At 44.0% G+C, this 25,167-nt stretch overlaps 1 pseudogene; it reads left to right on the top strand.

Annotated features, from left to right (window-relative positions):
- LOC139559580 (dihydropyrimidine dehydrogenase [NADP(+)]-like) overlaps positions 1 to 25,167 on the top strand; it is a 151,650-nt pseudogene that overhangs the window by 32,439 nt on the left and 94,044 nt on the right.

A 25,167-nucleotide genomic window follows, 5' to 3' on the forward strand; every position in this document is an offset into this window, starting at 1 on the left:
TGATATTACCATGGTGTGCTGAGATGAGTGATATTACCATGGTGTGCTGAGATGAGTGATTTTACCGTGGTGTGCTGAGATGAGTGATTTTACCATGGTGTGCTGAGATGAGTGATTTTACCATGGTGTGCTGAGATGAGTGATATTACCATGATGTGCTGAGATGAGTGATTTTACTGTGGTGTGCTGAGATGAGTGATTTTACTGTGGTGTGCTGAGATGAGTGATATTACCATGGTGTGCTGAGATGAGTGATTTCACCGTGGTGTGCTGAGATTTATTGCCGCCTTAAGGGTGAACACTTCTCTGTCATTTTTATGACGCTGTCTTCGTCTTGGTTTTCTCCCTGGCTAGTTTGGGATAACATTTGTTTCTGTTTCTGCTCAGGGCTGTTTGTGTTGGTGATAGTTGTGTGTTGTTCATATCCCAATGAGACTAACCAGTTATAGTTCAGAAAGGGAACAACTTGGTGTTTGTCTGAGCTGGGATGATTTCATTTGAAGTTCAGCATAAGGAGTTAACATTGAGGGAGTTGAAACATCTGTGTAAATGTATAGACTTTGAACCAAGCTGTGATCACAAAGTCATAATTGTGAATTCCAGTCCCACTTCTACATGCTAATTGAGCACTCATAACAGGTTCACAACAAAAGTCTGATTCTAGACAAGACATCAAACTACATCTTTTGTGGGTACACATTTTCAATCTCCTTTTTAATGTGATTAAGGATGCATTTGGAAGTCTGTGCCGTGCCTTTCATCATGGCCGCCAAGCCTGAAAAAACACAGGTGAGCTCAGAGCTGTTCAGAGAGAGACCCTTTGTTAGTGGTACTCAAGATCCTGGCACACACTGCCGCGGGACATTTACCAATCCTGATCAAATAGGATTGCCTGTGCGTTATTTTCACTTGACACTTGGAGAGCTTGAGGGCTGCTGGTCAGAAAAGCATAAGTGATAGAATGAGAGAGGGAGAGAGAGGGTGAAAGAGAGAGGCAAAGGTAAAGAGAAATAAAGGGATAGAGAGGATCTCTCATCTGTCAGTTTTCTCGTGTTAACTTTGAAAGTGATGCATCTTCATTTGATGAGGAAAAAGAAAAGAGAAACGTCAATTAATTAAACCAACAGAAAACACCTAATTTACCTCACCAACATCTGTCCATTTGTTAAGTCTGTTTACGTTGACTAGTTCAACAAGGAAAACATAAAACAAGCTTCACAGAGGCTGCTCAGTCCCACCCCCTGCTTTCTTTCTCTCTCTTTCAATCTCTCTGAGGTCTTGACGTTTGTAGACAGGTCTTGCAGCACTGCATCCATTTTGTTACTTCATGAATATTTAATCAGGCCCTGCCAAATTAGCCCATGTATAATTTAGTGGCGGCATGTTGTTGTCTACCAATATGGCGTCTCCGCCGCCATTACGGAGTCATCAGTATTTATAACAAGTATTAGTCTTCCCTCTCTATTGGTTGGTGCAGAGATACGTGGTGGCGAGGATGTACCGATCATCAGTCAGCCGTTTGTTTTCCGACCCCGCTGTCTTCACAGAGACAAAGGGACAAATCATTAAGTTAGCATAGACAGTGACACGCCATACCTCTTTCGTCCAATCAGGACTGTCGGATGGATTGGTGACTCTTCACAGCCTTAATGTGGTTAGGCCTTTACATTATAGTGATACAGGGAGGTGGGTGGTATCATATGTGCCTTGTTAACTTTTGATGTAAAAATGGATGCCTGTTCCTTATAATTGTGGCATATCATAACAGAGAAATTAATCAAAATCAGTTGATTGGTATATTGTGAATGTAATCATGTATTCATCCCCACAGGTGTCTGAAATGTGCTGAAGCATCATGCTAGAAGAGCTGCCTCACCAACCTGGACATCAAGTCCTTCATCCCCAACATCTCAAACAAGGCAAGAAACCTATTTCTCGCTGGGTCTTGATGATAATGTACATACAGTAATAGGTATACATTGACATTGTATACCTGCGTGCAGAGGTTGTGTAGTGGTAACATTCCCCAGCATAGTCACATATGCGACTCCCAACCGTTCCCACTGTTTCTCTCCCAAGTGACTGTCTCTGATTTACAGTCTGTGTCAAAACACCTACAAATATATATATATACAGCCATTGTATACCGTCAAACTCAAAGACATTGCATGAATGTTGATTTGGACATTCATTCTGAACTACTTATTATACTATATAAGTTGAACCGTTACCCTTTCTTCAGCTCACTATGTTGCTTCAATATCAATATGTGTCTGTGTTTGTATGCGTCAAACTACTATGGAGTGTCCAAGGCCATCCTATCGGACAACTTCGTGAGGCTGAGGTGTGGGATGGTGGTCCCCACATAGGAGCTCTGTGTGGGGGGCTGCAACCTCTTCACCTCCGAGGAAGGACCCATCAACATTGGGGGCCTGCAGCAGTTTGCTGTTGAGGTGATGTACTGCATTTTGGCAAGAGAGATGCATACTTTTGACCTCAGTATTGAACTGCAAAAAAAATTGAAAGATAACACATTTGCACATTTTTGTTCTAGCCCAGAACTTTGTAGGCTGAAATCCAGAGCTATTTAGCATGAAAAGGAGTGGACTGTTGGCACAAACATACTGGTACCCAGGCTAAGAACTTTCAGCTACACAATTGCACTACAATCTGTGAAGCGTTGCCAGGTTGTTGCTGTAAATGACAATGTATTCTCAGTCAACTCACCTGGTAAACTATAGGAATAAATGAAGTAAAATTGTACCGATGGTCCTGATATAACAACCACTGCTCCCTGTCCTGTACTGTTGTAGTCGGGAAAAAAGCACTCAGTCAATCTCTCCCCCATCTGCTTCCTTTCTCTCTTCCCTGTCCTCCCTCCTCCCTCTCTTCCCTGTCCCCCTTCCTCCTCTCCCCAGTCCCGCTCCTTCCTTCTCGGGGTTGTAAAGCGCGTGTCTCCGTCAGAGTGACAGCTCCTCTCTTCCTAAATGCTAAAGGTCACAGATGTTTATCAAACAGATGATTAGATAACCCCTTCTGAGAGGGCCATCACTATCCTGCCTCCACAAACGCAAGCACATGCACCCATATAAACACACACACACGCGAGCGCGTGCGTGCGCACACGTACACACAGACCTAAACACAAACACACTCTCACTCTCTCTCTCTCCCTCCCTCTCTTTCCCTCTCTCTCTCTAACACACACACTCATAAACACACACACATAATACACGCACACACACAAACACACACACTCGCTCCTCAGGTTAGTCCTCCAATACAGGAGAAAAGGGCATTGCCTCGATTGAAGTCAGTTGGAAACAAGGGGCTTCTGTGAGCACCAAATCCCATTAGTTGTCACAGGACATCCCAGTCTGCCCAGGTAAACAGTGAGTGAGAGAGTGGGATGCCTACAGTACACAGGGATTCCTATACAGTAGGTACAGGAGAAAGAGTAAAGTTAATATCCAACATTCTGAAAATACACTATATATACAAAAGTATTTGGACACCCCTTCAAATGAGTGAATTCAGACATTTCAGCCACATCCGTTGCTGACAGGTGTATAAAATCAAGCACACAGCCATGCGATCTCCATAGACAAACATTGGCAGTAGAATGGCCTTACTGAAAAGCTCAGTGACTTTCAACGTAGAACTGTCATAGGATACCACCTTCCAACAAGTCAGTTCGCCAAATGTCTGACCTGCTAGAGCTACCCCGGTCAATTGTAAGTGCTGTTATTGTGAAGTGGAAACGTCTAGGAGCAACAACGGCTCAGCCGCGAAGTGTGGAAGAATTGACTGGCCTGCACAGAGCCCTGACCTCAACCGCATCCAACACCTTTTGGGATGAATTAGAATGCCAACTGCAAGCCAGGCCTAATCGGCCAACACCAGAGCCCGACCTCACTAATGCTCTTGTGGCTGAATGGAAGCAAGTCCCCGCAGCAATGTTGCAACATCTAGTGGAAAGCCTTCCCAGAAGAGTGGAGGCTGTTATAGCAGCAAAGGGCGGACCAACTCCATATTAATATCAATGATTTTGGAATTAGATGTTTGACGAGCAGGTGTCCACATACTTTTGGTCATGTAGTGTATTTCATTTAGCCGATCTTACTTGTCCGATATCCAGGCTATTCAGCTCACATTCTGTAGCTGTGCATAATTAATTAATGTTCCATTATCATAGCATCCACATAAAAACAATTACCATATTGTGTCAGAGGTTCCCTTGTAAATACAATTATGATACTGTCAACTATCATAACTGCAATAACTGCAGGTGTGGTAGCATGGCTCAACACAGACCCACCACCAAAAGCATCAGTCCTCCATCTCAATAAGTACCAGTGGGTTTAAAGATTGTCTGTAATAATTTTGTTCAATTTCAGCTGGTCAATTCCTCTCTTGTCAAATGTCACATATTAATGTGCTATTCCTCTTTTGGAATGCCCCTCACATTAAAACCCCAGCCCACTCAGGGCTCTGACCTTTGTCCAATGTGACAACCATAAATGTCAAGTCCATATTAACTTCTCCCTGCCCTGAAAAGGAAACTGTACATTTTTTTTTTTTCTCCTTCACCATTTTTGCTTTAACATTTAGGCATTCTGTTGTTTTTCATTCCAGGTTTTGAGCAAGATGGTAATTCCTGAGGTTCGTAATCCTGACCTGCTGCCTCCAGATCAGATGTCGGAGAGCTTTCATGTCAAGATCGCTATGATTGGCTGTGGCCCGGTGACCGTCAACTGTGCCTCCTACCTGGCCAGACTGGGGTATGACATCACTGTGTTCAATTAACAGACATATATTGGAGGATTGAGGTAGATGGGCTCAATTAGTATTACTGACTTCCAGTGAGTAACGATAATTTAGCTATATACACAGGGTACCAGTACCGAGTCGATGTGCAGGGGGAAGGACGTAATTGAAGTAGATACATTACATGACTAAAAGTATGTGGACACCTGCTCGTCGAACATCTCATTCCAAAATCATGGGCATTAATATGGAGTTGGTCCACCCTTTGCTGCTATAACAGCCTCCACTCTTCTGGGGAAGGCTTTCCACTACATGTAGCATAAAGCATTAGTGAGGTCAGGCACTAACATTGGGCAATTATGCCTGGCTCGCAGTCAGCGTTCCAATTCATCCCAAAGGTGTTCGATCGGGTTGAGGTCAGGGTTCTGTGCAGGTAAGTCAAGTTCTTCCACACTGATCTTGACAAACCATTTCTGTATGGACCTCGCTTTGTGCACGAGGGCATTTTCATGCTGAAGCAAGAAAGGGTCTTCCACAAACTATTGCCACAAAGTTGGAAGAACAGAATCATCTAGAATGTAATTGTATGCTGTAGCATTAACATTTTCCTTCACTGAAATTAAGGAGCCTGAACCATGAAAAACAGCCCCAGACCATTATTCGTCTTCCACCAAGCTTTACAGTTGGCACTGTGCATTTGGGCAGGTAGCGTCCTCCTGGCATCTGCCAAACCGAGATTCGTCTGTTGGAGTGCCAGATGGTGATGCCTTTCCAGAGTCTAATGGCAATGAGCTTTACACCACTCCAGCTGACGCTTGGCATTGTGCATGGTGATCCTAGGCTTGTGTGCTGCTGCTCGGCCATGGAAACCCATTTCATGAAGCTCCCGACGAATAGCTATTGTGCTGACGTTGCCTCCAGAGGCAGTTTGGAACTCGGTAGTGAGTGTTGCAACCGTGGACAGGCGATTTTTACGCGCTATGCGCTTCAGCACTCAGCGGTCCCGTTCTGTGAGCTTGTGTGGCCTACCACTTCACGGCTGAGCCGTTGTTGCTCCAAGACATTTCCACTTGGTGATGGAGTTTGAGATTGACCTGATGAAAGACCTGGGGGTGACGGTAATAAACACACACCACACTGAGTACACACACATGCATGTGCGCACACGCACACACATACACACACATACTGTACGTACAACCACTTGCATTGCGCACACGCACACGCGCACACACACCACCTCACCACACCTGACTGCTTACAAACACCACACTGATTATAGCCACCCCTGATACCGCACCTTACTTTACCTCCTCAACATGTCACAGCAGCGACTTTTCCGTGTTGTCTCTTAATAACTATTTAATCAAACTCTGTATTTAACAAGTTTACCAAGGGTCTTAGTTTTGTCCTTACACAACTTTTTTTATTCAACCTTTTCACCCCGTATCTATCTGGAGATAAATCTGCAGGACCTCCTCTGTCCGAAAAAAAAGTGAAGTAACATTATGCCTTCTCATTGCAGTCGCTGTACTCTTAATATACAGGAGAACTATTGCCTTATGGTGAGGATAGCCGAGTTGCAAGCTCGGCTTCAGATGCAACAGTTAGGCAAGGGCAATTTAAGTGCAGGAAAGGATGATACAGTGTCTGTGACACCAGTAAATACACGTAGTAGTGTTAATCCCCCTGCCCAGTCCCCGCAGCCAGACAATTTTCTCATGGCTTCTGGAAAGAAATGCTTTCTGCATGCTCAACCGGTGTCTGTCATTCAGCCGTTTTCTCCATTAAGCAACGAGTCGGAGTTAGAGCCCGAGCCTTCTCAGGTCTTTCCTCCACCCGTTACGGGGTCTGAGCTGCCAAAGCCTTCCACCATTAGCTCTGACAAATTGAAAACCCTAGTCATTCGTGACTCCATTACCCGCAATATTAGACTTATTAGACTTGAAAATAATCATTCAGCGATCATACACTGTTTATCAGGGGGCAAGGCTACCGACATAAAGGCTAATCTGAAGATGGTGCTGGCTGAGGCTAAAACGGGATGGTGTAGATGGTGTCATGACTGTCCTATGAGGATCACAATTGGTCAGATCAGCTTGGAAATGGCTGACAATAACCAGATCCTCTCCCACCCGCAAAGGGGGGAGGAGGGAACTGTGGTGGTTTTAACATCTCCACACCCAGAAGTAAATTTAAGCAGGAGAGAACTCCCTCTCTACCCATTAGTATCAATCAAAGGAATGCCTTTGTCTAGAGCGACTTTTGCCCACCCAAAACTCTAATGTCCAAATGTGGATAATGGAACAATAATTCTAACATAAAGAATGTGGGGAATGGTCAGCGGGGAAATGTAGAAAACTACTGTCATACTGTTTTTCATTTTGTGATGTTATTAAAAACTGTATGGACCAAATACTGTAACTTGGACATGATACCCCCTTTATCTGTCAAGTTTTCATCCAATATATTGTGAATACAATATGAAGAATGATGAAGGTATTTGTGTTAAGATAGGAATGTGATTATAGTTTTCTAATGAGATAATAGTTTTGATATCCTTTGCACATTAACTAGCCATGCCCCAAGTGAGTTCAGAGAGCTTGTCAGCCTGACGGAACGCCCCTTTTAACCAAGAGTGCATAAAGAAGAGGAATCAACCTTTAGACCAGGAAACGTGAGGCGGGTAGCTTCATTTTGGAAATGGTTGAAACGTTGAACCTCAACGCGAGGTGAAGAAATATACTCACCTTCCTTTAGACCACACAGACGAAGAGCTGCAGCTCATGTCCGTCGTGATCCGAAACCTGAATACCAACACGAGAAGGAAAAGGCGAGAAGCTCACTTTAGACAATCTCTGGTACAGCTGATTAGCTGTCTTATGTCAGATATCAAGAAAAGCGAATCTAAGTGAGACTATCCTACTACGCTCATCACCAATGGGAAACGTCGACATGGCTGGGTATCTTCCAGAGTGAACAACAGTAAAAGACAGGAAAGGGTAGACTCCTTTCGGACAATCAGAGCTATACAGCTGGAAGGCCAACAACTTTCCGGTTCTGACCGACATAAACGACAAATGAAGGCATTTCACACGTAAATACATGCATGATTCATTATTCCAAATGGGCGGAGGTTCGTGTGCAAAGTATATGGTTAATGGGCGAATAATTATATAATTATCTCTCTCTTTCCCTCCCTCTCCATCTCTGTTGTTACAAGCCGTCATATCTTGTCAGTCCACTAGGGAAATTTGTCTCATGTAAGTGTGTGTGTGTATTCTGTGTTATTATTTAGTTAGCTAGTAAATAAATTATTAAACCAATGTGTGTAGTACTGAATAATGCGCAAGGCTGGTGTTTTTGCAGATCAAAGAAGGTTACGATTGTTCAAAATTAGTTTTGATAAAAGGTAATGATTAAAAAGAGGACTGTTTATCGATGAAATAGGTAAAGACCCTATGGAGTTTATTTCGGGAGATGGTAACTCACTAAACAACTTCTTCTGTGGTGCCCCAAATCCTAATGAGTTGTTACATGATTAATTTAATCGGATAACAATTAAACATAGTTATCAAATCAAATTGTATTAGTCACATGCGCCGAATACAGCAGGTGTAGATCTTACAGTGAAATGCTTACTTATGAGCCCCTAACCAACAATGCAGTTTAAAAAAAATACAGATAAGAATAAGAAATAAAAGTAACAAGTAATTAAAGTGCAGCAGTAAAATAACAATAGCGAGACTATATACTAGGGGGTACCGGTTAAGAGTCAATGTGCAGGGGGCACCGGATAGTTAAGGTAATATATACATGTAGGTAGGGTTATTAAAGTGACTATGCATAGATGATAACAACATTGAGTAGCAGTGGTGTAAAAGAGGAGGGGGCAATGCAAATAGTCTGGGTAGCCATTTGATTAGGTGTTCAGGAGTCTTGGGGGTAGAAGCTGTTTAGAAGCCTCTTGGACCTAGACTTGCGCTCTGTTACCGCTTGTCTTGTCTATGACTAGGGTGGCTGGAGTCTTTGACAAGTTTTAGGGCCTTCCTCTGACACTGCCTGGTATAGAGGTCCTGGATGGCAGGAAGCTTGGCCCCAGTGATGTACTGGGCCGTTCGCACTACCCTCTGTAGTGCCTTGCGGTTGGTGGCCGAGCAGTTGTCATACTCGGCAGTGATGCAACCAGTCAGGATGCTCTCGATGGTGCAGCTGTAGAACCTTTTGAGGATCTGAAGACCCATGCCAAATCTTTTCAGTCTCCTGAGGGGGAATAGGTTTTGTCGTGCCCTCTTCACGACTGTCTTGGTGTGCTTGGACCATGTTAGTTTCTTGGTGATGCAGACACCAACCTGCTCCACTGCAGCCCCGTCGATGAGAGTGAGGGCGTGCTCGGTCCTCCTTTTCCTGTAGTCCACAATCATCTCCTTTGTCTTAATCACGTTGAGGGAGAGGTTGTTGTACTGGCACCACACGGCCAGGTCTCTGACCTCCTCCCTATAGGCTGTCTCGTTGTGGTCGGTGATCAGGCCTACCACTATTGTGACATCGACAAACGTAATGTTGGTGTTGGAGTCGTGCCTGGCCGTGCAGTCATGAGTGAACAGGGAGTACAGGAGGGGACTGAGCACGCACCCCTGAGGGGCCTCTGTGTTGAGGATCAGCATGGCAGATGTGTTGTTACCTTCCCTTACCACCTGGGGCCGGCCCGTCAGGAAGTCCAGGATCCAGTTGCAGAGGGAGGTGTTTAGTCCCAGGGTCATTAGCTTATTGATGAGCTTTGAGGGCACTATGGTGTTGAACGCTGAGCTGTAGTCAATGAATAGCATTCTCACATAGGTGTTCCTTTTGTCCAGGTGGGAAAGGACAGTGTGGAGTGCAATAGAGATTGCATCATCTGTGGATCTGTTGGGGCGGTATACAAATGTGAGTGGGTCTAGGGTTTCTGGGATAATGGTGTGAGCCATGACCAGCCGTTCGAAGCACTTCATGGCTTAAATAAATAACAGTAATCAGATTAATGAAAGTAAAGTCACGATATACAGGGATATTGTTATCCACATCAGCACCAACAATGTTAGGATGAAACAGTCAGAGGTCACCAAGAGCAACATAACTTCAGCGTGTAACTTAGCTAGAAGGATGTGTTGGCATCGAGTAATTATCTCTGAGTGATGAGCTCTACAGCAGACTCGCACATCTCAATCGCTGGTTGAAAATAGTTTTCTGCCCCTCCTAAAAGATAAAATGTGTGTATAACTGGCCCTCTTTCTGGGACTCCCCTACAAACAGGATCAAGCCTGGCCTGCTGATGAGTGACGGACCCCATCCAAGCTGGAGGGGTGCTGTCATCTCATCTATCAACAAAGACAGGGCTCTAACTCCTCCAGCTCCACAATGAGATAGCCAGCCTGCCAGTTTAGTGGAGTCCGCCACTAACACAGTCAGTGTAGTCAGCTTTCCCCATTGAGACCGTGTCTGTGCCTCAATCTAGGTCGGGCAAAACTAAACTTTGTGGTGTTTGCCTTAGCAATCCTTAGCAAAGACCTCCTCCATTCCTGTTACTATTGAAAGAGATTGTGATAATATCTCACATATCAAAATAGGACTACTTAATGTTAGATCCCTCACTTCCAAGGCAGTCAAGTAGTCAATAAACGAATCATTGATCATAAACTTGATGTGATTGTCCTTACTGAAACATTGCTCAAGCCTGATGAATTTACTGTGTTAAATGAGGCCTTTCCTCCTGGTTACACTAGTGACCATATCCCCCGTGAATCCCGCAAAGGTGGAGGTGTTGCTAACATTTATGACAGCAAATTACAATTTACACACAAAAAATACAGTGTTTTCGTCTTTTGAGCTTCATGTCATGAAATCTATGCAGCCTTCTAAATCACTTTTTATAGATACTGTTTCAGGCCTCCTGGGCTGTATACAGTGTTCCTCACTGAGTTCCCTGAATTCCTATCGGACCTCATAGTCATGGCAGATAATATTCACATTTTTGTTGACTTCAATATTCACACGGAAAAGTCCACAGACCCACTCCAAAAGGTTTTCGGAGCCATCAACGGCTCAGTGGGGTTTGTCCAACATGTTTTCCGACCTACACATTGCCACAGTCATACCCTGGGTCTAGTTGTCCCGTGGAATAAATAATTCTGGATCTAAATGTTTTTCCTCATAATCCTGGACTATCGGACCACCATCTTGTTACATTTGAAATCACAACAAATAGTCTGTACCTGAGCCCTGAAGCAAGCTTCCAGAAAATTAGAACAGAAATGGCACTACACCAAACTGGAAGTCTTCTGACTAGCTTGGAAAGACAGTACCGTGTAATATCAAAGAGCCCTCACAGCTGCTTGATTAGCCTACTTTTCCAAACTAATTGAGGAGAATAAAAACTATAAAAACTATATTTTTGATACTGTCGCAAAGCTAACTAAAAGGCAGCATTCCCCAAGTGAGGATGGCCTTCACTTCAGCAGTGATTAATTAATTAACTTATTTGAAGAAAACATCATGATCATTAGAATACAAATTACGGACTCCTATTTGAATCTGCGTATTTCTCCAAGACTCAATTGTCCTGAGTCTGGCCAGAACTGCCAGGACCTAGGATCAATTGAGACAATCAAGTTTTTTAATCCTGTATCTAGACACATTCACAAAAATAGTCATGGCCTCTAAACCTTCCAGTCCGTACTTGACCTACTTGACTTCAACTCAGCAACTGAAACAATCGTAAGTTTCGGTGTTCCTCAAGGTTCTGTTTTAGGACCACTATTACTTTCACTATATATTCTACCTCTGATAATGTCATTTGGAAACACAATGTCAACTTCCACTTGCGGACGACACACAGCCGTACATTTTGATGAAACATGGTGAAGCACCAAAATTGCCTACCCTGGAAGCTAGTGTTTCAGACATAATGAAGTGGATGGCGGCAAACGTTTTACTTTTAACTAGTTTTAAACAGAGATGCAAGTTCTAAGTCCTAAAAATCAAAGAGCTCTGCTGTTTGAGCTGACAATTCATTTTGATGGTTGTACAGTCGTCTCAAATAAAACTGTGAAAGACTTCGGCTTTACACTGGACCCAAATCACTCTTTTAACGAACATATCAATAATATTTCAAGGGCAGCTTTGTTCCACCTTCATAACATTGCAAAAATCAGAAACTTTTTGTCCACAAATGCAGAAAAACTAATCCATGCTTTTGTCACTTTTAGATTAGAATACTGCAATGCCCTAATCTCCGGCTACCCAGATAAAGCATTAAATTAACTTCAGTTAGTGCTAAAAACGGCTGCTAGAATCTTGACTAGAATCCCAAAATTCGATCATATTACTCCAGTGCTAGCCTCTCTACACTGGCTTCCTGTTAATGCTCTGTCTGATTTTATGGTTTTACTACAAAACTACAAAGCACTACATGGACTTGCTCCTACCTATCTCTCCGATTTGGTCCTGCCGTACATACCTTCACATACACTACGGTCACAAGACCCAGGCCTCCTTATTGTCCTGAGAATTTTTATACAAACAGCTGTAGGCAGGACTTTCTCCTATAAAGCTACATTTTTGTGGAATGGTCTGCCTATCCATTTAAGAGACGCAGATTCGGTCTCAATCTATAAATCTTTACTGAAGATGAATCTCTTCAGTAGGTCCTATGATTGAGTGTAGTCTGGTCCAGGTAGTGTTGAACCGCCCTTGTTGTCTCTGCCTGGCCAGCTCCCCTCTCTCCACTGGGATTCTGTGCCTCTGACCGTACTGCGGGGGCTGAGCCTGGCTTAGTAGTGTTCTTCCATGCCGTCGCTAGGAAGGGTGCGTCACTTCGTTCCAGGATTATTTTGCTATACTCGACTTGAGTGGGTTGAGTCACTGATGTGATCTTCCTGTCACGCTCGTGCGGTGGAGAAGATCTTTCATGGGCTATACTCAGCCTTGACTCAGAGTAGTAAATTGGTGGTCTGTTGATATCCCTCTAGTGGTGTGTGCTTCAGCAAAGTGGGTGAGGTTATATACTGCCTGGTTGGCCCTGTCTCGGGGTATCGTCGGACAGGGCCATAGTTCCCCCCCAACTCAGCCTCCAGTATCTATGCTGCAATAGTCTATGTGCCGGGGGGCTAGGATCACGTAAAATTCTCCTGTCTTATCTGGTGTCCTGTGTGAATGTAAGTATGCTCTGTCTAATTCTCCCATATCTCTCTCTCTCCACTCCCAGAGGACCTGAGCCCTAGGATCATGCCTCAGACCTACCTGGCCTGAGGACTCCTGGCTGCCCCCGTCTCCAGTCCACCTAGTCGTGCTGCTGATCAAGTTTCTGCTGTTTTGTCTGTGGCTATGGAACTCTGACCTGTTCACTGGACATGCTACCTTGTCCCAGACCTGTTGTTCTCGATCCGCTCTTTCGCTCCCTCTCTCCCACACCTGCTGTCTCGACCTCTGAATGCTTGGCTATGAAAAGCCAACTGACATTTACTCCTGAGGTGCTGACCTGTTGCACCCTTTATAACCACAGGTATTATTATTTGACCCTGCTGATCATCTATCAATGTTTGAACATCTTGAAGAACGATCTGGCCTTAATGGCCATGTACTCTTATAATCTCCACCCGGCACAGCCAGAAGTGGACTGGCCACCCCTCAGAGCCTGGTCCTCTTTAGATTCACCACTCACCACTTACATACACACACACTCACCAAACCATAGACACACTATGCTCACACACAACACTCTCACTGTCAAGAGCTATGCACCCATCACCAGGAAAATGTCAGTGACATTAATAACGACAACAGCAACCTAAAGCCCTAAACAAACAGGTACCTAGCAGAGAAAACAATTAGAAGCTACAGTGGGGAAAGCTAAGTGACAAAGACACTTCCTCCGGCGTAGGGTATCCATCTGGTCATTGTCTGAATGCCATAGCCAGGAAAAAGGCCAATCAATACTACTCATCCAGCTCACCTAACCGTGATTAATTTGATTTATTCCTAATTATTTATTTATTTGATGGAGAGAGAGAGAAACGAAGAAGGGAAGAGAGAGAGAAAAAGTAATGGAAGAGAGAGAGAGAGAAATAGATGGGGTATTGAAAGAGGTGGAGAGGGAGAGGGGTGTGAAAGAAAGATGGAGAGAGAAGAAAGGGAAGCATGGGGAAAAGAAAGAGATAAAAGAGAGAGACAACATTCCTTGAGGTTGGCTAGACAGGAGTGAGGGGATGAAGAGAGGGGAGGTAGCTATTGCTTCTTGCCTTCTGACCTTTTCTTTAAGGCTTTATTAATCTCCAGAAATGAATTCCATTAAGATGGCCTCTCAATTAATTTAATTAAGAGAAAGAGTGTGAGGGAAATGAGAAGGAAGACGTTGTCCCAACTTCACTCTATTACGCCAGTGACAAACACAAACAAATAGGCCGCTGTCATGGCTGTGTCATTTGTCTTTTCCATGTAGTTATCGAACCCCAGAGGAATGTTACCCGACCATGGTCCTATTGTCTCTGTCTCTGAACCTCACTGTGTGTATTTTATGTGATGAATGTCACTGATTATTCACTTACATCAGACACACATTTAACTCAACCCTAAAACCCTAAATATCCATAACTTGCCCACTTTCAGATTGTCAGAGAGAAGGGACTGGGTATGAACGAGATGAGCCTGAACTCTCTGAAAGACAAGGAATTCCAGGCTGTCTTCATTGGAATTGGTCAGTCACTTGCATCTTTCATGTCTTACCTTACATAAAATATAAGATATGGTGTAGCTTGTTGTGCAAAACTCGATCTTTAACCAGAAATGTTTCTTTTTTTTTATACTGTAAAATTATTTGGTGGAATGTGCTTTGTTGCTGCCCGGGCAAGTCAAATGTTGTCCTGAAGACAACATTAATTTGCTTTGACTCTAGTGTTCCGTTTGTACAAAAAAATAAACCAAGCTAAGCATCACACCATTCTTCTGCCTAAATTCCCTTTAGGGCACAAGGCGAGACCCAAATGCAGACACAGGAGGCAGGTGGTTGAGCTCCGATATTTATTACACCAAAAGGGTTAGGCAAAAGGCCGGTCGGGGACAGGTGAGAGTTCATAAACCAGGTCCGAGTCCAAACAGTACCAGGGGATAGGCAAGCTCGAGGTCAGGACAGGCAGGGGTTCAGAGAACAGGTCCGAGTCCAAACAGTACATGGGGATAGGCAGACTCGAGGTCAGAACAGGCAGTGGTCAGGCAGGCAGATTCAGCGTCAGGACAGGCAAGGGTCAAAACCAGGAGGACTAGGAAAAAACTGAGACTGGGAAAAATAGGAGCAAGGAGAAACGCTGGTTGACTTGGCAAAACAAGACGAACTGGCACAGAGAGACAGGAAACACAGGGATAAATACACCGGGGACTAATGGGGAAAACAGGAGACACCTGGAGGTGGGTGGAGACAATCACAAAGACAGGTGAAACAGATCAGGGTATGACAAATTGCGTTCCGACCACTCCCTCCACACACCAAATGGCATGCTGAGTGCGCACACAAGCTCCCGTTAGTCGTACAGAAATAAATGCCTATAAAAACGTATCTAACTGATGGGATACACAAGCTCCCGTTAGGCCTACAGAAATAAATGTCTGTAAAAACATATCTAAATGATGGGATACACAAGCTCCCGTTAGTCGTACAGAAATAAATGCCTATAAAAACGTATCTAACTGATGGGATACACAAGCTCCCGTTAGGCCTACGGAAATAAATGCCTATAAAAACATATCTAAATGATGGTATACACAAGCTACATTAACTGCCAAATAATGACAGCTTCATCACAAATTCAAAATAGACTGGTTAATTGAAGTAGGATCATTTGTGTTCCAACAACGAGCTGCAGTTTAGGAATAATAATGCTCGTCAAACATCTCATTACAAAATCATGGGCATTAATATGAAGTTGGTCCGCCCTTTGCTGCTATAACAACCATCACGCATCTGGGAAGGCTTTCCACTAGATGGTGGAACATTGCTGTGGGGACTTGCTTCCATTCAGCCACAAGAGCATTAGTGAGGTCGGGTACTGATGTTGGGCGATTAGGCATGGCTCGCAGTCAGCGTTCCAATTCATCCCAAAGGTGTTCGATGGGGTTGAGGTCAGGGCTCTGTGCAGTCCAGTCAAGTTCTTCCACACCGATCTCGACAAACCATTTCTGTATGGCCCTCGCTTAGTGCACGGGGGCATTGTCATGCTGAAACAGGAAAGGGCTTTCCCCAAACTGTTGCCACAAAGTTGGAAGCACAGAATCCTCTTGAATGTCATTGTATGCTGTGGCATTAAGATTTCCCTTTTCTAGAACTAAGTGGCCTAGCGTGACCCATGAAAAACAGCCCCAGACCATTATTCCTCCTCCACCAAACTTTACAGTTGGCACTATGCATTGGATCAGGTAGCGTTTTCCTGGCCTCTGTCAAACCCAGATTTGTCCGTCGGACTGCCAGATGGTGAAGCTGTCACGTCTGCTCCCGCTCTTCCCTTCCCCTGGCGCTTGAGGGCGCCAGATTACCCTGCATCACACGCTCCTGCCATCCATCACTCACACCTGCCATCATAACTCGCATCAGCGTTATTGGACTCACCTGGACTCACTTATCACATGTTCTTTTCCTCCCTTATATTTGTCTGTTCCCTTGCTCTGTTCCCCGCTGCTGCATTGTATTGTTTTTGTCTTTTGAATTTGTTTCTGACGCTGTTCCTGTTTTGTCTCTGTCTGTTATAATTAAATGTTTTACTCCCCGTACCTGCTTCGTCTCAACAGCGTCATTACGCGTGACAGAAGCATGATTCATTACTCCAGAGAATGCGTTTCCATTGCTCCATAGTCCAATGGTGGCAAGCTTTACATCACTCCAGCCATCACTTGGCATTGGGCATGGAAATCTTAGGCTGGTGTGCTGCTGCTCGGCCATGGAAACCCATTTCATGAAGCTCCCAACGAACATTTCTTGTGCTGACGTTGCTTCCAGAGGCAGTTTGGAACTCAGTAGTGTGTTGAAACAGAGGACAGATGATTTGTACACGCTATGTGCTTCAGCACTCGGCAGTCCTGTTCTGTGAGCTTGTGTGGCCTACCACTTCACGGCTGAGTCGTTGTTGCTCCTAGACCTTTCCACTTCACAATAACAGCAGTTACCCGGGGCTGCTCTTGAAGGGCAGAAATTTGACGAACTGACTTGTTGGAAAGGTGGCATCCTATGACGGTGCCACATTGAAAGTCACTGAGCTCTTCAGTAAGGCCATTTTTTTCCAACCTATGTGTTGTGTTAATTGCGTTGTTTGGTCTATAACCCCTTAATTCATGTGCCTTGACACTGTGATATATAGGCCTAAGGCTGAGACAATAAGAAGACAGTGGCAGAATAAATTCAACCACACCTTTGTTTCATCACAAAACCGGAGAGCAACATCTGTCCTGTGAAGTCCACAAAACACATTGCATGTAATAAACAAACCTACAGCATGGTCAAGCAATTATTTTTTCCAACATTTTCAGACTACTAAACAAGTATTGATTTAGAACTAGAGAGAGTTACCGCAACTTACTAAGAAAACAAGCGCTGGCTCCATTAATCCAGCACCATTTCAACTTCAACATTTCAACATTATCTTGTAACCTATGCTTAGTCTAATACAGTGACAACTAAAATACACCAAAAACGATTTAGTCCAATCAACGTAAGCTAAATATTATGTGGCTGTCCATGGCACTGATTTCTGTGTGTGTGTGTGTGTGGGCTTGCAAGTACAAAAAAACATTTTGACTCACACTACTTGTAGAGAAAAGCCAATGCCATCCTCTTCTTTATGTTGCCTAAATGGTCTATGACTCTGTCATACAGTACACACTTTTAGTTTTAGTTGTCCTAGGCTACCTGGCTAAAAAAATGCTTGCTCGGTAGCCGAACTTCCTTTCTTGGGCAATGATGCGCCAGGCCAGGTAGTTAACATTAGCCTACTACATCTAGCTACATATTGAACTTCCGTCCTCTCAGGCCAGGGGCACAATGTATGAATTTATGGTTGGATCAGAATCACTGTTATAATCGTTGGCCAGTACGGAGAATTAAGTAAAACCACAAGTCCAAATCCCTATCCCCATCCATGGCTAATTTAGGAAAGGGATGATTTTAGCTAGTCACCGGAGGACAACAACACAACGAGATGCAACAGTTCAAGTTGTTTCTGTCAATGACGTTTGGTTTCTGATGTGATGTGATCGGTGTGAAGCCAAATCCAAACTGGCTTCCCTAAACACTTTTTTTTGTGTCCCAGGACCATTTACAGCTGAGCTCGCTCAGTTTAGCTTAATGCTGATTGGCTATTATTACTTCTTTTTTTTATTCAAGGGAGGCCAAATGCTCCCTTGTATTCAATGCTATGGGCAGCAACAATGTCAAACTCTTTTTGATCAGACAGCATCAGATAGATGGGCTACATTTTTGTTCACATTTTAGTAATTTAGCAGACACTTATACAGAGCGACATACAGTTAGTGCATTCATCTTAAGATAGCTAGGTGGGACAACCACATCACAAGCATAGAATGTAAATTGTTCGTCAATAACATAGCTATCAATAGAGTCGGAGCTAGGGGGGTCAAGTGCAAGTGCTGGTTAAGTGTTATTTTTATTTTGGTCGAGTTGAGGGGGATTATTTAAGATACTTTTTGAAGAGGTAGGGTTTTAGATGTTTTTCAGAAGATGGGCAGAGACTCTGCTGTCCTAGCTTCAGGGGGAAGCTGGTTCCACCATTGGGGTGCCAGGACAGAGAAGAGCTTGGACTGAGCAGGAGCTGTAGGAGAGCCTAGAGACCTGAGGTGGTAGAACGGAGGGATCGGGTTGGGTTGTAGGATTTGAGCATAACCTGAAGGTAGGGAAGGGAAGTTCCTCTTGCTGTTCCGTAGGTAAGCACCATGGTCTTTTAGTGGATGCAAGCTTCGACTGGAAGCTGTTGGAGTGTGCGGATAAGCGGGGTGGCATGAAAGAACTTGGGAAGGTTGAGTACAAGGTGGGCTGCTGCGTTCTGGATAAGTTGCTGGCTCCGTTTGTTGGAACAAACGGAGAGCCCACCCAACAGCACACCCAACAGTTGCAGTAGTCCAGACGGGAGAGGACAAGTGCCTGGATTAGGACCCTCGCCGCTTCCTATGTGAGGTAAGGTCGTACTCTACGAATGTTGTAGAGTATGAACCTGCAGGAGCGGGTCACCGCTTTGATGTTTGCAGAGAACGACAGGGTGTTGTCCAGGGTCACGCCAAAGTTCTTTGCTCGCTCTGAGGGCGAAACTGGGGAGTTGTCAACTGTGATGGAGGTGTCTTTGAGCGGGCAGGCTTTCCCCAGGAGGAAGAGCTGTTCCGTCTTGTTGAGGTTGAGTTTGAGGTGATGGGCCGACATCCAAGTTGAGATATTTGCCAGGCACACAGAGATGCGTGTCACCACCTGGGTGTCAGAAGGGGGGAAGGAGAAAAGTAGTTGAGTGTCATCCGCATAGCAATGATAGGAGAGACCATGTGAGGATATGACGGAGCCGAGTGCATAGTTTAGAAGAGGATAGGGCCTAGAACCGATCCCAGGGGGACACCAGTAGTGAGAGTATGTGGTGCATACACAGATCCTCTCCACGTCACTTGCAATCCAAAAGTGTGCATAGCCTGAGACGCCCAGCCCTGAGAGAGTGGAGAGGAGGATTCACGGTGTCGAAGGCAGCGGATAGAGGATGAAAACAGAGAGTCAGCTTTGGCAGTGCGGAAAGCCTCCGTGACACAGAGAAGAGCAGGCTCGGTTGAGTGACCCGTCTTGAAGCCTGACCGGTTAGGGTCAAGTTCGTTCTGAGAGAGATAACGAGAAATATGATCAGAGACAGCATGATCAAGTGTTCTGGAAAGAAAATTATTAAGAAGGGATACAGGTCTATAGTTTTTGACGTCAAATAAGTCGAGTGTTGGCTTCTTGAGGAGGGGAGCAGAGGGACACTGTTTTGTTTGTTCAGATGCTTTCTCCGGTGAGATAAATTCATCCTCTTGCGAATTGAAGGAAATGTATGAAATACAGAGAGACGAAAGATTTAAAAAAAAATATATATATATATATTTCATTTTTGGGGGTACATTTTTGGGGGAAGCCTGACTTCCCTTAGCATCCATGAATACACGCCACTGAAATGATCACTCTTTGAGAATAACTGTTCCAGGCATGAGATACGCATCACTTCGCACTGGTAACTTTTTTCATTTGGGAAAATAATGTGTTATATTTTATTTTGTTATACTACGTCATATTTTTAAACTATAAAATAGATGTGTCTTGACTCTGATAAGGGCTCTCGAAATAAGAGCATCTTGTCTGCTAAATAAACAAAACAAGGCTATGTCATTGCACATCCATAAGCTTCTACAAGCAAGGTTACTGATTGTGTTTCACAACATAAAATAATCAGCTGAAATTATGTTTTCAAGAAATGTATCTTAAATGGCACTTGCTTTTTTATTGACTGAATAGACACTGAGTGTACAAAACATTAGTAACATCCGGAGTCAGACCCAGGTCTTCAGGGCTAAGCCCCGGATGTTATTTTATGTATTTTATTTTACCCCCAATTTCGTGGTATCCAATTGGTAGTTACAGTCTTGTCTCATCGCTGCAACTCCCGTACGGACTCGGGAGAGGCGAAGGTCGAGAGCTGTGTGTCCCCCAAAACACAACCCAACCAGCGACCTAGTCAGTGTGCATACACCCGGCCAACCACAGAAGTCGCTAAAGCGCAATGGGACAATGATATCCCTGCCGGCCAAATCCTCCCCTAACCAGGTGTCTCCCGGTCTCAGCCAACTGCGACAGAGCCTGGATTCGAACCAGGATCTCTAGTGGCACAGCCTTAGACCACTGCGCCACTCGGGAGGCCCTGCCTTGGATGTTCTGGATGTATAGTGACGTCCCTGCTGGTCAGTCTATGTCATGGAAAGAGGAGGTGTTCCTAATGTTTTGTACACTCAGTTTATATGTGGCAATTTAGCAACTAGGATTTGTTATCTGTAATGGTTATGATAAATTAGGCATTGTCACAATCTGTTAGCATATAGATAAATGAGCACATATGTTCTAAAAATAGAAGGGAAAAAATCCATTACAGTACTCGAGTACTCAAATAAAAATCATGTGAGTTCTCAAAGAGTCAAAAAATGTCAAATGCCCATCCCTCGGATGTATGTACTAGAGGTCTTATTGGTCCACCCGAACCCAAATAACAGGTGCCAGACAGGTATGAAATTCTGTAGTTGACCCTCGGATCCGGATTGGATCTGATTTGATTGTCACGGGTATGTGTAATTATAACTGATTTGTCGGTAACGACCCGTATAGACACGAACGCGACTTCTGCAATAGAGAGAGAGAGAGAAACGTTTCTCTTTTATACTGCTGCACAGGATTTTCACGAGAGTGGCGTGTGTAGCTTGTTGTTGTCGACCAATCACAAGTCATTAAAGCGGCACTAGCCTCTGGCTCTGTGTGTGCCACAGCAAGCAAGTTAGGAGATCAATGGAAGATGGAATTAAAATGATGCAATTAAAAGTTAAATGAGAAGGATAGGCTACAGTAACCAATAGTCAACAGGTAGGCTGCTACTTAATACTCTGAATGGACCAGGTCTATATGGGGACGGGTCTAGTTGTCCTCAGGTCCATTCGTACAGGTGTCCATATAAAAAATATATATATTAGGGTCTTGGGAGAAAAGCCTCAGATCGATTTCAGAACAAGACCTCTTGTATGTACAATAGGATGCATGACTATAAGACTACTGTACTTACACTGAGGGCACCACATACTCTTAAAATCTCCAGTATGCCAGCTAGGTTAGTCCTGCTCTGTGCCACAGCCCCCCACTGCAATCATGATGAGGTGGTCTGTCTGGGAGAAAGGGAGGTGTCCTCCAACCACTACCTTTCTCATTTCAGACTTCTTCTGCCTGCTCCATTTGGTTTTCATGGGACCAAAGTGAGACAGAGCTACCTACCGCACAGTGCTTACTGTAGTAACGAATGCTGTAGTGAAACCCACTGTTGTACTATCAGTCTTTCTTCCTTTGTCTACTTCATATATTTATCTGCCTCACCAGTACTCTGCTCTTCTTTCTTTTTCCTTCTTCTCATTTACTCTCTCTCATTCTCATTACGGTAGAGTATAACAAGGGGCATATTTTTCACATCTATATATACTATAGTCTCCTATCGCAGCTGTCACTTTCCTTCTCTTCCTATGGTGACCGACCATAGTTAACAGTATCGCTCGTTAGCTCATGTAATACCTTGTTCTTACTCACACAAGTAAAGGTAGATGGTACACTGAAGCAATTTGGTTTCAAATGAAAGTCTATATTTAGATATGTAAGTGAATAAACCCTGCCATGCCTATACTGATTTGATTTAAGGAAATGCAATACCCCTAGTGGGAGGCCTAGCTGCGTGGTGTGTGTGACTTTCCTTTATTGTAATGAAAAGAAGCTGGGTAGCATTTATTATGTTTGGAACCTGTTGGTGCCTGGTTTGGTAATTAGAGCATGGAGCTACTTTCAAACTATTCAGGGATTTATTTTCTATTTTTTTTCTGTCTCACAGCAGAACACAAAGGAATTGGATTTCAGAAAGAAAATGAAAAGAGTCGTTTTTTTTAACCAGTTCTGTATTTTTTTTTCTAAATGTCAAACCCTCTGCTGAGATTGACATGCATATGTTTCCCACTGTTCAGAGCGGGTTGAAGAGCATAGATAAGAAGGGTTATTTCTCGGGCAGTTAAGTGCACTAGCTAACACATGCAGGGTTTGTACCTATCGCTGCTGTGTTGCTGACTGTCCTTACTGATTGTGGTTATAGCAGTGGGATCTTTGTGTCACTCTCTTGTTCCAATTGTTCAAAGCCCAAGCTTATTTTTCTGATGTTGCCTATTCAAGAATGGCTTCTTTCCATCAAAGGCATGAAGTCAGGCAGATTGTATAGACTACAAATTCTGCAATTCACACAATATTACTTTGTGGGAACGAGCGTCATATTCCATAAAACAAGCTTTTGATGGCAGCTCTTCCCAACAGTGAGGTTGAAAGGAAGTACACTGATGTGCTGTGGCTGGAATTGTATGAAAGAGGTGCATTTAGGACATCAAATGAAGAAAAAGAGCCTTTGGTGTGAAAAAAGTTCCACTGAACGGGTTTCAATCAGGTTTGGAAAGGGCTGCATTTTTGACAGATATTGTGTTTGATGTAAAAGTATGCTGTAAAACATAGTAAAAAATCAAATCAAAGGTTATTTGTTGTGTACACAGATAAGCAGGTGCAGTGAAATACACAAATAAAACCAAGAGAAAAAAAAGAAGAAGAAATTAAGAAATATAAGTACGAGCGGTGTCAAAGTCTTGAATATAAATATGTGATGTGTATAGACAGAGTGGACAAAAGGTATGTGCAGCTGTAGTTATATAGGATGAGCTATGTCGAGAACACAGTATGTACTGTACATATAAAGTGGGTAATCAGTTTCTCAGATATCAAATATCATTTCTACTCTACGGAATTGTGTTGCAGGAATGCCACTCTTATCTGTATCTAAATATTTGAACACTATCTGAACAATAAACATGATTAAAGTGACCAGTGTTCAATGACTCTACGTACCTAGGGTGGCAGTCTCTAAGGTGCAGGGTAGAGTACCGAGTGGTATCGTGTCAGTTAGTGTCAGTGTCTAAGGTGTAGGGGAAGGTACCTTGCGGAGGCCGGCTAGTGGTGACTATTTAAAAGTCTGATGGCCTGAAGATAGAAGCTGTTTTCAATTTTCTTGGTTCCAGCTTTGAGGCACCAATACTGTCTCCGCCTTCTAGATGGTAGTGGGGAGAACAGGCCGTGGCTTTGGTGGATGAGGTCTTCCCGGAGTCTTCCTGTGACTTCGGGTGCTGTAGATGTCCTAGAGGCCAGGCAGGGTGCCCTCGGTGATGTGTTGGGTTGACCACACCACCCTCTGGAGAGCCCTGCGGTTGCGGGCGGTGCAGTTGCCGTACCAGGCAGTGATACTTTTTATGATTTTTAAAAATTCAACCTTTATTTAACTTGGAAAGTCAGTTAAGAACAAATTCTTATTTACAATGACGGCCTACCAAAAGGCAAAAGGCCTCCTGCGGGGACGGGGGCTGGGATTAAAAATGTAAATTAAAATATAGGACAAAACACACATCACGACAAGAGAGACACCGCAACACTACATAAAGAGAGACCTAAGACAACGACATAGCATGGCAGCAATACATGACAACACAGCATAGTAGCAACACAACATGGCAGAAGTCCAACATGACAGCAGCACAAAACATGATCCAAACATTATTGGGCACAGACAGCAGCACAAAGGGCAAGAAGGTAGAGACAACAATACATCAAGCGAAGCAGCCACAACTGTCAATAAGAGTGTCCATGGTTGAGTCTTTGAATGAAGAGATTGAGACAAAACTGTCCAGTTCGAGTGTTTGTTGCAGCTCGTTCCAGTCGCTAGCTGCAGCGAACTGAAAAGAGGAGCGACCCAGGGATGTGTGTGCTTTGGGGACCTTTAACAGAATGTGACTGGCAGAACGGGTGTTGTATGTGGAGGATGATAGCTGCATTAGGTATTTCAGATAGAGGGAAGTGAGGCCTAAGTGGGTTTTATAAATAAGCATCAACCAGTGGGTCTTGCCACGGGTATACAGAGATGACCAGTTTACAGAGGAGTAAAGAGTGCAGTGATGTGTCCTATAAGGAACATTGGTGGAAAATCTGATGGCCGAATGGTAAAGAACATCTAGCCACTCGAGAGCACCCTTACCTGCCGATCTATAAATTACGTCTCCGTAATCTAGCATGGGTAGGATGGTCATCTGAATCAGGGATAGTTTGGCAGCTGGGGTGAAAGAGGAGTGATTACAATAGAGGAAACCAAGTCTAGATGTAACCTTAGCCTGCAGCTTGGATATGTGCTGAGAGAAAGACAGTGTACCATCTAGCCATACTCCCAAGTACTTGTATGAGGTGACTACCTCGAGCTCTAAACCATCAGAGTTAGTAATCACAGCTGTAGGAAGAGGGGCATTCTTCTTACCAAACCACATGACCTTTGTTATGGAGGTGTTCAGAACAAGGTTAAGGGCAGAGAAAGCTTGTTTGGACGCTAAGAAAGCTTTGTTGTAGAGCGTTTAACACAAAATCCAGGGAGGGGCCACCTGAGTATAAGACTGCATCATCTGCATATACATGGATGAGAGAGCTTCCTACTGCCTGAGCTATGTTGTTGATGTAAATTGAGAAGACCGTGGGGCCTAGGATCGAGCCTTGGG

This window comes from Salvelinus alpinus, chromosome 30, assembly GCF_045679555.1.
Source record: "Salvelinus alpinus chromosome 30, SLU_Salpinus.1, whole genome shotgun sequence".
NCBI classification, from domain to species: Eukaryota; Metazoa; Chordata; class Actinopteri; order Salmoniformes; family Salmonidae; genus Salvelinus; species Salvelinus alpinus.